The sequence below is a fragment of the Panthera pardus genome, unplaced genomic scaffold (genome assembly GCF_024362965.1).
Source record: "Panthera pardus isolate Hobbes unplaced genomic scaffold, ASM2436296v1 HiC_scaffold_6, whole genome shotgun sequence".
In the NCBI taxonomy this organism is placed as follows: domain Eukaryota; kingdom Metazoa; phylum Chordata; class Mammalia; order Carnivora; family Felidae; genus Panthera; species Panthera pardus.
Genome location: NW_026526991.1, coordinates 82,834,039 through 82,851,587, shown reverse-complemented (window position 1 = coordinate 82,851,587; position 17,549 = coordinate 82,834,039).

Below are 17,549 nucleotides of genomic sequence, written 5' to 3'. Positions count from 1 at the left end.
ATCCATGAATTCAGCAAAGTTGTAGGGTACAAAATCAATGCACAGAAATTGGTTACATTCGTATACATCAACAATGAAGCAACAGAAACAGAAATCAAGGAATCGATCCCATTTACACTTGCACTAAAAACCATAAAATACCTAGGAATAAATCTAACCAAAGAGGTGAAAAATCTATACACTGAAAACTATAGAAAGCTTCTGAAAGAAATTGAAGAAGACACACACAAAAATGGAGAAAGATTCCATGCTCCTGGATAGGAAGAGAAAATATTGTTAAAATGTCAATACTACCCAAAGCAATCTACATATTCAAAGCAATCCCTATCAAAATAACACCAGAATTCTGCACAGAGCTAGAACAAACAATCCTAAAATTTTTATGGAACCAGAAAATACCCCGAATAGCCAAAGCAATCTTGAAAAAGAAAACCAAAGCAGGCGACATCACAATCCCGGACTTCAAGCCGTATTACAAAGCTGTAGTCATCAAGAGAGTATGGTACTGGCACAAAAACAGACACTCAGATCAATGGAACAGAATAGAGAACCCAGAAATGGACCTACAAAAGTATGGTCAACTAATCTTTGACAAAGCAGGGAAGAATATCCAATGGAATAAAGACAGTCTCTTCAGCAAGTGGTGCTAGGAAAACTGGACAGCGACATGCAGAAGAATGAACCTGGACCACTTTCTTACACCACCTGGACCACTTTCTTACACCATTCACAAAAATAAACTCAAAATGGTTGAAAGACCTCAATATAAGTCAGGAAGCCATCAAAATCCTCAAGGAGAAAGCTGGCAAAAACCTCTTTGACCTTGGCCTCAGGTCACCTTGAGTAAGGTTACCTTGAGTAAGGTAACTCCTTACTCAAGATGTCTCCAGAGGCAAGGGAAACAAAAGCAAAAATGAACTATTGGGACCTCATCAGAATAAAAACTTCTGCAGAGCAAAGGAAACAATCATCAAAACTAAAAGGCAACCGATGGAATGGGCGAAGACATTTGAAAATTACATATCAGATAAAGGGTTAGCATCCAAAATCTATAAAGAACTTATCAAACTCAACACCCAACAACAAATAATCCAGTGAAGAAATGGGCAAAAGACATGAATAGACACTTCCCCAAAGAAGACATCCAGGTGGCCAACTGACACGTGAAAAAATGCTCCACATCACTCATCATCCGGGAAATACAAATCAAAACCACAATGAGATGCCACCTCACACCTGTCAGAATGGCTAACATTAACAAGTCAGTCAACAACAGATGTTGGTGAGGATGCAGAGAAAGGATTTATTTTTGTACTGCTGGTGGGAATGAAAACTGGTACAGCCACTCTGGAAAACAGTATGGAGTTTCCTCAAAAAATTAAGAATAAAACTACCCTATGACCATGTAATTACACTACTAGGTATTTATCCAAGGGATACAGGTATGCTGTTTCAAAGGGGCACATGCACCCCCATGTTTATAGCAGCACTATCAACAATAGCCAAAGTATGGAAAGAGCCTAAATGTCCATCGATGGATGAATGGATAAAGAAGATGTGGTATATATATATATATATATATATATATATATATATATATATATACTCACACACACAAATATATGTGTGTGTATATATATATATACACACACACATACACACATACACACAATGGAGTATTACTTGGAAATCAAAAAGAATGAAATCTTGGCATTTGCAACTACATGGATAGAACTAGAGAGTATTAGGCTGAGAGAAAGCAGTCAATCAGAGAAAGACAAATATCATTTGACTTCATTCATATGAGGCCTTTAAGACACAGAACAGATGAACACAAGGAAAGAGAAGCAAAAAATAATATAAAAACAGGGAGGGGGACAAAACATAGGAGACTCTTAAATATGGAGAACAAACAGAGGGTTACTGGAGGGGTTGTGGAGGGGCGTGCACTAAATGGGTAAGGGGCATTAAGGAATCTACTCCTGAAACCATTGTTTCACTATATGCTAATTTGGATGTAAATTTAAAAAATAAATTAAATAAATAAGTAAAATTAGAACCTCCCCTCCCCCCACCAAAATAAAAGAAAGCAGTTAGGATCTGAAGTTTAGGAACATGGGAAACTTTGTTTATACGTCCATCTCAGTATGTGTAGAAGGCTCTGAGTGGAGGAAGGCACATTTGACATACCCAGTTTATAAGTGCCAAAGGGAATTAATATTTGCTCTTACTCCACAAGAAAAATCTGACGCTAGAAACTTGCATTAGTTATGAGAATGATGGCTCTTAAGCATGACATTTAGTCTTATTGCATTGCTATAACTTGGGAGCTGGATTTGAATGCTGGGACACACTGATTAATGATACACTTCCTCTTTCTAAGAAGACTAAGTTGTTTTTCTGATGTCACTTAGGTAGTGAGTGGTAAGGCTGGAGACTGAAAATAGGTTTGTGGACTGTGGATTTAGTCTTTTCCACCAAACCCTGATGCCACCCTGCTCTTTGTGCCCTTCAGCATTAGGTCAGCAGAAATCATAACATTTATTTGGCAATTTAGAAAGATGTGGGATATGCTTACTTAAGAGAGAGGGAAGTTTACTTTGTTAACAACCAGTTTTGTTTCATAGAGAGAGGAGGTGGCCCATGCCCCTTGCTAAGAAGAAAGTTTCTATCCCTGGGGGTCCCTGGGCTGATTCAGTCCTATGTGATGAATGGGCCAGTAAAGGACTTATTTTTTTTAATTTTTTAAATGTTTATTTTTGAAAGAGAGAGAGAGAGAGAGAGAGAGAGAGAGAGAATCTGAAGCAGGCTCCAGGCTGAGGCTCCGAGCTGTCAGCAGAGCCTCACGCAGGGCTCAAACCTACAAACTGTGAGATCATGACCCGAGCCGAAGTTGGACACTTAATCGACTGAGCCACCCATGTGCACCAGTAAAGGACTTATTTAGTATCTGAATTGGCTTGAAGAGTCATCTGGCTTTTGAATCTGGCTAAGAAAAAAATGGTGACTGAAGTAAAAGAACTGCATGTCTGGCCTTTATAAAATACAAGTGTTCCAGATGTTGTCTCAGCACTTCATATTATTCTCATCCCTTTCTATGCCAGGCCTGGTACCTGGAGTTGAAAAACTGATTTTTCCAGCACAGTCTGGGACTCAACTTAAGTAATGAGAGCCAGATGCATTCATGTGAGATTTAGGATGTAAAGGAAAGTTCTTCAGGCATCAGTGGGTTCTTCAGTAGACGTGGGTTTTTGCAGTTATTGCACTTCCCTGCCAATTACCCTCCTCAGGGTTGCAGGGGAGCTCTGACTTTAGCAGCGGTTTCCTTCAGTCTCTGGACCATGGGGCAGCAGCACAAGCTTCCTGATTCTCTGGACTGAAACTACAGCTAAATACTAAAGGCCCTCACTCCCTATAATTTTTTACCTTAGATCTTTCAGTGGTTTTGGAAACATCTAATTCTATGTACTAATCCTTTTTGCTTCAAAAACATTGAATAGATTCTGTTTTACTGATTGACCTCTGATTTATAAAGTTGTAACCCTATGATCCAGCAATTGCACTAGTAGGTATTTACTCAAAGGATACAAAAATACAAATTCAAAGAGATACTTATATCCTGATGTTTATAGCAGCATTATCTACAATAGCCAAACTACAGAAATAGCTTGTGTCCACTGACAGATGAATGGATAAAGAAGGTGTGGTATATATACACAATGGAATATTACTCAGTCATCAAAAGGAATGAAATCTTGCCATTTGCAACAACATGGATGGAGCTACAGAGTATACTGCTAAGTGAAATATATCAGTCAGAGAAAGACTAATACCATATGATTTCACTCATATGTGGAATTTAAGAAACAAAAGATCAAAGGGCAAAAGAGAGAGAGAGGGAGGCAAACCAAAAAACAGACTCTTAACTATAGAGAACAATCTGATGGTTACCAGAGAGGAGTTAAGCGGGGAGATGGGTGAAATAGATGATGGGGATGAAGGAGTCCACTTGTGATGAACACCGGGTGATGTATGGAACTACATCATATATATAATGATATATATAACATGTATATAACATAACACCATATGTTAACTAACTAGAATTAAAATAAAAACTTAAAAAATAGTTGTAATCAGAGTGTCTATGTCTGAAGTACAAATGGTAGGACCAATTTCTGTCTCTGATAGCAAAGACAATGGGAAGATCCAGACTAAGTTATATAACAGGAAAAAAAATTACATGTTTTTATTTAAAAATGAAAAACGAACAGAAAAGTTACAACTATCAACATTTTGCTTTGTCTTTTTTTAACCTTGAAGGTAAAGCTAAGTGTGCTTTAATCTTCATCACCTCTCCCACTGACCACTCCCCTTCCTTTCTCCCTTTGTCAGAGCAACCACTATATTGGGCCTCTTTATATACTTCCAATTGATATTTTAAATATAAATATGTAGAAATATTTTATGCATTTAAAGAATAGCATCATATATACATATTCTCCATCTTGTATATTTGCCTCAAATCACACTGCTAAGGTTGATCCATGTAAGCATATGTAGGTCTAGTTCAATTGCTTCAACTGCTTCAAGTATTTCCTGATAATTGATGATTCCACATTGTATTACTATGTGCCCTTTTTAGATTGTTTCCAGTTATTATGCTATTATTAAAACAAAGATATAAGAAGCTCTTCTTATTTTGAATGCTTTCTGAGTCTTAGATTTTAGGGAAGCTAAGACAACATATATGTTTAAAAAAATATTTTCTTACTCCTTGGTATTCTCTTATAAGATACCTACTTAATAGTGATATGGTCCATACATTCTAAAAACTGAGTGAAGTCTGGTTTTATTTTATTTATTTTTTTAAAGTTTATTTTTATTTATTTTGAGAGAGAGAGAGAGAGAGAGAGGGAGGGAGAGAGAGAGAGAGAGAGAGAGAGAGAGAGAGAGAGACACCAAGCAGGGGAGGGACAGAGAGAAAGGGAAAGAGAGAATTCCAAGCAGGCCTTGCTCTGTCAGCAGAGAGTCTGATGCAGGGATGGAACTCATGAACCATGAGATCATGACCTGAACTGAAACCAAGAGTCGGATGCTTAACTGACTGAGCCACCCAAGTGCCTCAAGTCTGATTTTAAATGATCAAACAAAAGAGATAGTTTAGAGGAACAGGCTTTCCTCAAATTCTCTATCCCTTCTGACTCTATGAAATCATAGAGACAGAACTGTGTTAATTATTTGTGAGTCTTTTGACTTTTAAACTGTGCCATCGCAGTATTTGCTTTAAAGTACCATGTTGGGTCCCCATCAAAGGGTAGCAGTATGAAACTCCTTGCCTCATTTGGACTTTTTTCATCCTTAACTTTTGTTTGGGCTCAATGTCAATTTCTTGCTCCTTGACAAATCCCCTGGCAGTACAGAAATCAATGTCAGAGCGCAAAGTGTAGTGTGACAGTTATCCTTAGTGACTGTCCAGTGTAGTCCTTAACAAGAGTATTTAGTCTCTCACTTGAAAGCTGTGTTTCATGAAGAGAGATACGCTTTTAAGAGATAAAGTTCCAAGAGGGTTGAAATGAGTCATAGTAGTTGATTAGTCTATGATGGTGATGAGTCACTAGAACCAAAACAGTTTGCAAAGTGCTTGGCTGATGACCAAACGCTCTGGCTTGAACTACTCAGATATGACATTTGGGAAAATGGGAAGAAAATTGTGATATCCTACTATCTCCCCATGGAACATGTTTGTCAGCTGGGTGGAGTATTATTTTCATTTTTGCACAGACTGCTCCCTTGACTTGGAACACCCACTCTAACGCTACCACTCTGACTCGCAAATGCTTATTACTCATTTTTTAAGATCCGTTTCAGACCTGACGTTTTCCTGAGGCACCGTTACTCACTGTCATCACTAAGCCCCACAGCTGTTGGTTTCTACTGTTATTAGACAATCTGTCATGTCATATTGTAACTTACCTTTCCTAAATTTATCTTCTTCACCATTCTTCTGGAGCAGAGACCCTGTCTTGGTTGCTCTTTTGTATTTAGCACTTGTGACACAGGCAGAGTTCAACTCACTTTTGTTTCTTTGTTAAATGGGCATGTTTCTGTTCATATAGGCACTATGAGATGCTAACAATGATAACAACAGTAATAGTTAACACTTACTGTTTCTAACTTGTTGGGCACTGTATTGAGTGTTTTTGTTGTATTATTTCATTTAATCTCCTAACACCATCCAGAAAGTAAGTACTGTAATCCCTTTTATAGATAAGGATGCCCAAAGCACAGAGAGGTTATGTAACTTGTCCTAAGTCACACAGCTACTAAAGGTGGTGTAAGGAATTACACTTAAGCATTCTGACATCACAGACCACATGTGTAAGTACTATGCTATATTGCCCATATTTTACCCTAGGAAGAGAATCTAAAGATAATTTTAAAGGGACAGAATACAATTTAATGTAAAAAAATAAAAATAAAAATAGAAGTCACCAAGAGAATGTCTCGGAATTAAGTTGAAGGCTGTATTTATTTGAGTTAGAGCTATTCCTATTGTCCCTGAGGGAGTCTCTGATTTACTGTGTAGGTAAGTAGGAAACCAAACTGTAGAGAAACTATGTACTGTGATTCCTTGTAAATAAGGAGAAAATAATAGAAGGCTCACACAGCCTGAAACTCTTCCTTTCACAAAACATACATGCAGGCCAGGCTGAAAATGTTATGATACAGAAGGAGACTAGAGCAGGGAGGTGAGCTTATTAATTTCCCCCTTTTTTTTGAATTATTTCACTGCGTTATTTCAGTGGAAACATGTCACTATTTAATATTTTAAGAGGAATTTAAAGAAAAAATTATTGAAGATCAATAAAGATTCTAGTAAGAAATTTCAAGGAGGTGACTTGCCAAGTCACACCTGGTAGGCAAAGTTGAGTTAATTCAAAGCAGTCCTCGTGAAGCCCTCATATTAGACGTGGCAGTTCCATTCTTAAGACTGTAAGAAATGAGGAAATTGTGACCTGAGGCTGATGGACCAGGCCTAGTGGCTGCACCATACTCATTCATGCATCTCCCAACTCACTCCACGCATTGCCCCTCAGGCCTTGGCAACTTTGCTCAGTGAGGGTCCTTGGCCACATGTCACTACCTGCTATCTCAGCCTTTCCTAGGAGGGCTCCTCATGCATTCCTGTCTGACCAAGTCTCTCACAAAGGTGCCGGCTCCTGCTGCCACTTCTGGGTTCAGAGGAAGGTACATGTTATGGGACAGGAGATTTGGCTTCCCCAGCAGCTGCCCCAAGGGGCTGGAAAAATGCAGCCCGGGAGAATGGGGGAGGAGCTGCTCTGTGCAGTACATTTGAACATAAAACTGAAGACAGCCAGAACATAAATCCCTCTCTCATTCTCCCACGGATCAACTCTTCTGAGGCTCAGTGGTTCCAGATGGCCTTTCCAGAGACATCTGTATGGTCAAGCAATGGATTAGGTCTTCTTGTGGAGCCATGACCACTGCCTTGTGCTCAATTTCTCTCCTTCCCTGTCTCCCTCCCCCTTTGCCCTCATTCCTGCTACCCTGGGAGCAAGAGTGGTAGCATCTGAACTTTACATCACACTCTGTTTTCTAGGGGACTGGGGCCAAGTTGTGGTGGGATATTCAGGTTTAGAAATGCTGGCACCTGATGTTATAAATAGTCATTTAGACCAAAAGTTGGGAAACGCTGTTTCAAGTTTGAGCATGGGACCTGTGGGCTTTGGGGAAAAAATGTCTTTGGTCTGATACAAGAAAATGTAAGCTAGACATAATTATTCAGAAAAAAATAAATTTTCTCTAGATTATATAGAAAAGAATTGGGATTTTTGTGGAGCAGAATTATGTGAATGACATTTTCTTGCCTGTCTTCACTAATAGGAAAAATCTTTTGAATTAGCAACTTGTTAAGGCCAAGTAAAAAATACCAGCTTTATCTCACAAATGTTTGGCATTTTGACCAACTGTAAATATATAGTCAAAGCAAAAAAAAAAAATCTAAGGATGCCTGAGAGACTCAGTTGGTTAAGCATCCAGCTCCTGATTTCTGCTCAGGTCATGGTCTCATGATTTGTCGGATCGAGCCCTGTGCTGGGCTCTGCGCTGACAGTACGAAGCCTGCTTGGGATTCTGTGTGTGTGTGTGTGTGTGTGTGTGTGTGTGTGTGTGTGTGTGTGTGTGTCAAAATAAATACACATTTTAAAAATCTAAATAAAAGTAATATATGCTTATCTGGTAATGTGATGAATATAGTCATGAATGAAAATTAAGAATTGGCAATAATCCTACCATACAAGTAACATTTTGTTGTATGTTGTATGTCTGCTCATGTTTTCTATGGATAGGATATGTACATATTTCACACATATATAGTTTTATTTATATATTATACATTGGTGTGGATGATATAGTTATATATATATATAACTATAGTGTGTATACACACTATGTATACATGTAGAATGTTTTTCAAATATACTGTATTAATACTTATATACACTTTATAAAACTCAAACATATCTTATATATGATTTGGAGTGTTATTGTTTAACTTACAGAACCTTCTGAGGTAGGTGGATACCCTTAATATCCCCCAGTTACAGAGATGGAATCAGAGAGTGGTTAAGTTCATTACTCACATTCACACAGACTTAGTAAGTGGTGGACCCAGCATCTGAGCCTGGGCTGCCAAGTTCTAGAGACTGAGCTCTAACCACTATGTTGTAACAGAGGATCCCCAGGGTAAAGATGGCAAGGAAGTTTTATTCTGAGCTCTACTTGCAATTGCTGGGAATGACTGCCTGGAATGGTGTATTGAGGATTCGGAGGCCACATCTGGGTTTAGAGGAGAAAAGAACCGTGATGTACAAACAATATCTCCCTTATGTGAAAGGGTGGAGCTGTTGCATATTTCCCATCTTTGCCTTATGGTTTTCGTTATGCTAGAATTAGGGATACAGGGATAAAGCTCTAGAGATAAAAAAAAATTCTGTAGGAGGAATAGAGTTAACTAATTTACTGTTTCTGCAGGAGGGACATGACAGGGCAGAGGTTAGGGCTATTACAGGCCTTGGAAATCACTTTTGTTCTACCCCCTTCCTGTCAACTGGCATGCCACCTCCATCAGTGCCGATGACTCCATATGCATTTCAAGACTGCTATTTTCATATTTGTTAGAAAACTCTGCCTCTTTCATTCTGTTTGTCCTCAGTTGAAATAAAAACAGAGGGCAACGGAAGGAACAAAGGGTTTGGAGACAGGGATATGGCCTTGTATTTTTGGCTCCATTGAATTCACTCTTTTCTTGTGTAGCACTTACTAAGCCTCCCCTAACCCCAATTCTCTCATCTGGAAAATAATTCTTATGTTTTAAATTGTCATGGAGATTAAATCAGATAATTGTATTGGAAATGCCTTATATGCTGAAGATGAATGTTTCTTCCCTCATTCTTACTAACTTCTTCAGCAGTGTCCACTCTGACGTCAATCTCATCTGTGTAGGAAACTTTGCATACCTTTTAGAAGGACCTACTTAGGAGGGCTGGCCCTTGGGTGCCACCTTGGAACCTGGCTTTGGAATATTCCCTACATTGATAAGGCTCTTTTGCCCACTGGCGAACTCCCTGCTGTATCAGCTTGCCTAGACATAGATTAATTGCACAGATGACGTATTTATAGTGAACACCAGCTTTCCTACTGGGAGTCTGGAGTTTCGGTAGTTGTAGAGGGTGCCAACATGACCATCCCCCAGTGAAAACCTTGGACTTTGAATCTTAAGCAGGCTTCCCTGGGAAGAAATACTGAATTTTGTTGGGAGGAAGGAGCATGTTCTGTGTGGCTATTCCTCCATTCTTTACCCCCTCCGGCCCCAGAGGGAGAGCTTTGGAAGCCTGTGCCTGAATTCCTGCAGACTCCACCTATATGTCTTCTTCCTTTGTGGGGCCTGCTGAGTATGGCTGTGCTGTAACAAAGCATAGGTCTGATTACACTCCCACTGTGGTAATGAGCCTTCTGAGCCATTCTAGTGAGTGATCCAATATGTGGGTGGGCCCGGGACACCCAAAAAACAATCCTCTGTATTTTTCATGCCTTAAAAGTTTAATTTGAATCTTTTTCATATCATCCATGTCTCCTCTTAACAAGCTCAATCTTTTCTCTACCTTCTTGAACATATGGAATATATTTCTTATAATTGTTTTAATGTTTATGTCTATTAATTCTATCATCTGTGCCATTTCTGGGACTGTTGCCCTTGGATAATTATTTTGTTCTTCTCATAAGGGGTTGTTTTACCCCCATTTTGGCATACTTAGTAATTTTTTTTATTCAATGCCTGATATGAATTTTACCTTTTTGCTTATTGAATATTGTAATATTCCTTTAAATGTTCTTGTGCTTTTTTCTGCAGTTAAGTTACTGGAACATAGTTTGATCCTTGGAGGCTTTCTTTTGAGCCTTGCTAGGTGGGACCAGAGCAGTCTGTAGGCTCACAGCCAAGGCAGTGCTCTTCTGTGTTCCCTATCTGATGCTCCGCATATTACAGGGTTTTTCCACTCTGCCTGGTGGGAACACAAATTCCTCCCAGTCATTTGTGAGCCCCACGAATCACCCCGTCTGTTCCTTGAGGTGGTCCTTTTCTGGCCTTAGTAGTTTCTCCACAGCACACACTGATCAGCGTTTAATTTAAGATGCAAGAGGAACCCTCAAGAAATCTCTAGAAATTTCTCTTTTTGTGGCTCCCTCCTCTCCACTCGGCTCTCTCCTCTCTAGTGCTCTAGTGTCCTGGGACTTGTAGCTGCCGTGGCCTCTCCAAATTCTCAACTCTCTCTCCTCAACTCAGGGAGACTTCTGGGCTTTGTTTGGGTTCCCTCTTTGGGTGCTGAGGCCTGGAAACCAGGCAGTGAGTTAGGGCTATCATGGGGCTCCCTTGTTTGTTTTCCTTTTCTACAGGATCGCTGCTCTCCACCACTTGTTGTCTAGTGTCTAAAGACCATTGTTTTGCATATTTTGTTCATCCCTTTTTAGTTAAAATTTTTTTTTTAATGTTTATTTATTTTTGAGACAGAGAGATAGACCATGAACGGGGGAGGGTCAGTGAGAGAGGGAGACACAGAATCTGAAGCAGGCTCCAGGCTCTGAGTTGTCAGCACAGAGCCCGATGCGGGGCTCAAACTCACAGACCGTGATATCATGACCTGAGCCAAAGTCAGACGCTTAACCGACTGAGCCACCCAGGTACCCCTTCACTTTTTAGTTTTTAAGGTGTGTGTGTGTGATGGTAGATCTAGCCTGTTACTTCTTCAGGGTCAGAAGTGGACATCCATATTTCCACACTATCTTTGAATCATGAAGCTATGGGCCTTAACTTCTCTGGGGACAATGCCTGGCACACATTACCTGCTGAATGACCGGAGGACTGAATGACTGGTCTCCTTAACTTTACTATAGAGTTAAAGATACAGTATGATTCTTCATTTGCCAGACTAGACACATATTAGTAAAGCTTCAAATAATTATATTTAGATCTATGCATACTTGAAACAAAATCCCTGCTCTGGCATTTAGTAGTTACTGATCTTATGACTTATTCCCTTCTGAGGATAACATGTGGCTTATAGGGCAGGCAGGAGAATGAACCAAGAGGTGATGTGGGTAAAGTGCACAATAAGTTCTGAGTTAAAGTGGAGTTCTTGTTATTTTTAGTGTGCTGAAAGGGTGACCTTGCATTGATGCAAGACTTTATGATTCATGTGCTTTCCATATATATATCTTATATAACCCTAGCAATATATTTTCTCCCAAATAGTTACCTAGGTTTAATAAAAAGCAAACAAAATTCTCAAGGTTCTTATGAAAGAAGAAAAAAAACAAAACAAAACAAGCTAATATTTCAGTATTTGGAGACATGGGAGCAGAGCATTGCTTTATGGAAGCCTCTTGAACATCATGCTCTATTTCTGGCTTTGAAGAACAACATCTGGCTTGCGTGATAGACTTTGTTTCTCAAGTTTTTAACTCGTTCTTCATCTACTTGTGTATGCCAAAAGCTGTTTTCCACAGACTCCCCTTTGTACTCACCTTCTGTGATATACAGCCTAAAACTGACAGCTGGTACAATTGGGAAGGTCTTAAATGGCTGGACTGCAAGTTCCCCTCCCCACTCTGCTCTCACGGATAAGGCCCCCCAGCCAAACAACCCTCCTTATCAAGGGGACCAGACACAGTCTCTGCTTATCTCTCACTAATGGGTTTTAGTTTCTTGCCAGCCTGTGGAATTATTCAAACATGCCAATCATATCCCACTGTGGGAACCAGAGGGCACCTTACCCTCTTGACACTACAAAACCTACTTCCCATCCTCCCTGGTTGTTCATGCTACATCTGCATGCACCCTCCATGTGGCCCTGCGTGGGGTGCTGTGTCCTCCTTTCCTTGGCTATGAGGGTACATGACTCAGAAACTGCTGTTGATTTCATCTGCCCAATTCTGGGTATCAGATATTTGGCCATCCTCAGAACCCTAGGATGGGAATCTCTCCCTTGACAGTGGGGTGAATAGAAAGTGACTAAAACACCATCCTTGTCACCCACTGCACCTGCTCTCCTCACCTCTCAGCACTATTAGGGATGTGTGTAGGCAGTGCCTCCAGATTCACTCCACCGAATAAAGAGATCAGGGTCTGAGAGGAGGAGGAAAGGGCAGGGAGAAAGAAGGCACGTACTAGGATGCTTGCTAATCCTTTCCAAGCTCTGGGAGTTTACAGACACTGGTTCCCAGAAGAGGTTGGGGGAGAGGGGATAAGAAGGCAGACCCAGCTTCTCCAGCTCTGGCTCTCAGTGCCAGCTCTCCCACACTCCGGCAGAGGATGACATGGAGTGTGGCAGGACAGGGTGTTCTTTCTGTGTACTCTTGTCCTCCCTTCATCATCACCCATGATGGGGAAGGAGTCTTTTAATCTGACGACATATCCAAATTATGCTGTGAGCAGTCTGTATTGGAAGAGGAAGATTTGCCTGTTAAATAACTTCTTTGGTCAAGAGTCCCACTGAGCATGTGAAATATGAAATTCATATGAAATATATATATATATATATATACGTATATATATACGTATATATATATATATACGTATATATATATATATGAAATATATATACATTTTTTACACGTGTTCTGTTTTATTATGTACAAAACCAAGCATGCAATAATCATAACAGCAAATAACAAACTTGCCCAACAGAGTCAGGCCATTTGAAAAGGAGCTCTGTACCTGCATGTAAATACATAATAAATACTGCTTCTCTGTTACTTTGAAATCTGGTATCACCTACAGTTTTATATTTTTAACTACTCAAGTAAGCGAGCATAAGGAGGACTTAGGCAATATCTACACCATGAAAGGTAAATATTCTTTCATCTCTCTGGAAACTAACCTAATAGCTTAAGAACCACTCCAAGCCTTCCTCCCTTTAGCCCGTAGCTGCCATAAGATCAACTATGTCCCCCGATCTTTGTTGACAGCCCTACAAGTCACTTATGAAACTCTGGCCAGTCTAGCCATTAAAGATTTGAGAAATAGTCTCAATCTAAATAAGTGTAGCTAATACTGATATATTTTTGCAGTTGTTTTTTGTATGTTTTTGTTTTCCACTGATTCTAAGCCTGAAGTAACTCTTCTTACATTATCTACACTATTTTTTTTTACCTTGGATTATTTTAATTGGTTTAAACACAATGTGGATGTAAATAATTCCCCAGAAATGAGAGGCAGTTCCCTGAATACTGAATGAATGACTCATGTCCCCAGACTAGCAGGATACTTGGTGGCTTGGACCTGACCAGCCAGAGGAGATCATAACTCCCACTTGCCAGCACTGTCTGCATGAAAATGGCCACACTCCTGTCTGCAGCATTTACAAAAGGAGGCTGTGTTGGAGATGTGTATCAGAAATCACGGAATTCAAATTGTGCTTATGTTCTGTAGTGAACCTATGCCGTTCATCAGGTGCTCCGATCCCATTGCAAACATAAACCATCAACCTGAGGCAAAAATAGAAACAGCCAAAGTTACTTCTGCAGGCTTTTAAAATGGTTTTAACATGTGACATTATAACTATTCTCCAAATTAGGCAACCGACTTCAATCAAAGAGCAAGGAATAAATGGAACATTTCAGGCACCACCTATAAATTTCTTAAAAAAAATTTTTTTTAATGTTTATTTATTTTTGGAGGAGAGAGAGACAGAGTGTAGGGGGGAGGGCAGAGAGAGAGTGAGACAGAATCTGAAGCAGGCTTCAGGTTCTGAGCTGTCAGTATAGAGCCTGTTGCGGGGCTCAAACCCACAAACCACAAGATCGTAACCTGAGCCGAGGTCGGATGCTCAACTGACTGAGCCACCCAGGCGCCCCCCACCTATAAATTTCTTAATCATGATGGTCTTCAGCTCCGACACATGCAAGGCGAAGCAGCCTGTGACCCTCAACCTGAGGGATCTCCAAGAGTACCCAAAGAGAGCATTACCAGAGAAGGCAGCGGCTCAGCCTAAACCCCCTAGTATTAGTAACAGGAGTATGTATATGTGTATAACGTGCTTACAGAGATTTATCAGCCCTGAAATGTTATCAAGAGCTAAGTAAAAATCTGAGCAGAGAAAGGATCATGAGTGAGGTGCAGTACCAGCTGTGTATAAAGGACTAGTCCATTTGTGCTCTCAAGGAGCAGGACAGGCGCAGAACACATGGGGTGCCACTCAGGAAGCACAGAAGAGTGAAGTAAGACCAGTACTATTTTCAAACTACAATAAAGACACCGAGTGTAGAAGTTACAGCATCCTCGAGAACTTGGGAAGGGATGCCCACTGGATATGCATCTTTGTTCACATCCAAAGGTACAAGATCTTAGTGTGAAGAGCATGCTTTCTCCCATAGGGTAGTGTGAAAAATAGACTCTAAGGGGGACTCTGTGAAAATCTAGAAATAAAGTCTTGGAAGAAAGAAATGACCATGAAAATGTGTATATGTTATTTAATACTATTAAAGTCAAATTTTAAAATGGGACCTTAATATTGAACTTTTGCCCATTATTATTTCATTTATAAATGCATCTTGTCCTTATGCTATTAACTTAAAGTGTCTTGGACAGCACTGGCTGCTCCGTGCAGCCTGCAGGCCAGTATGCATTTTCAAATGAAAAGAGCCAAGTTTTTAATTTGCCCCAAAGGTGAAAAAATTGAAACCGATGTGTATGAAAATAAAGAGAGTGATCATTTAAAGGCATAAAATCAGCTACAGTCATTGAAACATACTGGATATCAAGTAGTTAACCGAAGGTTTTAAGGATATTCACAATATCAACAGAAGTGTCACAGCACAACTGTACAGACAAGGAGGCATCACTTAAGGGCAGTTAAATAAGAAGCATCTAGAAGAGCCAGGGAGCCACAGGACCAGTTAAGGATATTAAGAAGACACTCAGTAATCCCTATTATTCCTATTCTACTCCCCTTCTCCATCTCAAAATGTGTCCTCACTCCTCTGCCCCAAAGCAAGGTGATAAAAGCTGCTCTTGCAAAGTAAAACAGATCCTTACGTTGACTACAGACAGCAGGATATCCAGGTCTCAAATCAGTAATGAAATGACTGTGACAGTCACATGTGGTTCTGTGTGTGTCTGATTTCAGGCCTTTTGTGTACAAACTCTAAAACGTGGTTTTCCCATGCACTTTCTTCCAGAAGCCACATATGCCAGAAACACTAGGGTGCCAGAATTTTCATGTTTATCTCCCACCTAACAGTAGCATTCCTGCTGAGACCCACTAACTTATACCTGGACAAAGTCTTTACACTACTTTAACCTCAAACACAAAGACTCCAAAGGTGGACTTCACCACTGTGAAGCTATCACAACCCTATCACAGCTATCATTGCCCTTACACAAAATGATATCAAAAAAATTGTTGTCTTCTCCACCGGAAGTCAACTTGGACTCATGATAGTAACAATCGGCATTAACCAACCCTACCTTGCATTCCTACACATTTGCACACATGAATTTTTCAAAGCTATGCTGTTCATATGCTCTGGATCAATTATTCACAGCCTAAACGATGAACAAGACATTCAAAAAATAGGCGGCTTATATAAAACAATACCATTCACCACTACATCCCTCATTGTCAGAAGCCTCACACTCACAGGAATACCCTTCCTAACAGGCTTTTACTCTAAAGACTTAATCATTGAGACCACCAACACATCAAATGCCAAAGCCTGAGCCCTAATAATAACTCTCATCGCCACATCCCTAACAGCCACCTACAGTTCCCAAATCATATTCTTCGCACTTCTAGGACAGTCTTGTTTCAACTCCTTAATTTTAATCAACAAAAATAATCTCCTCCAATAAACTCTATCAAACATCTTTTAATCCGAAGTACTTTTGTGGGGTATCTAATTTCTTATAATATCCCCCGACAACAATTCCACAGATAACTATGCCTCATTATCTGAAATTAACTGCCCTTGCTATGACTATTATAGGTTTCATTATGGCATTAGAACTTAGCAACTAAAAACCTAAAATTTAAACATACTTCAAGCCTCTTCAAATTCTCTAATTTGTAGGATACTTCCCAATCATTATGTACCGCATCCCACCAATAGAATCTGATTCAATGCTACTAGAAATAATCTGATTAGAAAATATATTACCAAAATCCATCTCTTATTTTCAGATAAGAACATCAACTACTATGTCTAACCACAAAGGATTAATTAAATTATATTTCCTCTCCCTCATGATCACCCTAACTCTCGGCCTATTCCTACTTAATTTCCACAAGTAACCTCCACAATTACTAGAATACCAGTAAGGAAGGACGAACCAGTGACAATAACTAATCAAGTTCCATAGCTATATAAAGCTGCAATTCCTAGGTTTCCTCACTAAAAAATCCTGAATCATCTGTATCATAAATAACTCAATCACCTGCACCATTAAACTTAAACACCACCTCAATCTCATCCTCTTTCAGAATATAACAAGCTGTTAATAATTCTGTAACACCTCCATAATAAATATTCCTAACACAGTCTTATTAGATGCTCAGACTTCAGGATACTGTTCAGTAGCCATAGCCATAGTATAACCAAACACCAGAAGCATGCCCCCCAAGTAAATTAAAAGACCATTAAACCTAAGAAAGAACCCCCAAAATTCAATACAATTCCACAACCAACACCACCAGCCACAATCAATCCAAACCCACCATAAAAATTGGAGAAGGCTTTGAAGAAAAACTAACAAAGCTAATCACAAAAATAGCACTTAGAATAAATACAATGTACATCATCATTATTCCCACATGGAATCTATCCATGACCAATGATATGAAAAACCACCATTGAATTTCAACTGTAAGCATTTAATGACCAACATCCGAAAATCTCACCCACTCATCAAAATCATCAACTTATCATTCATCAGCCTTCCAGCTCCATCCAACATTTCAGCATGGTGAAAC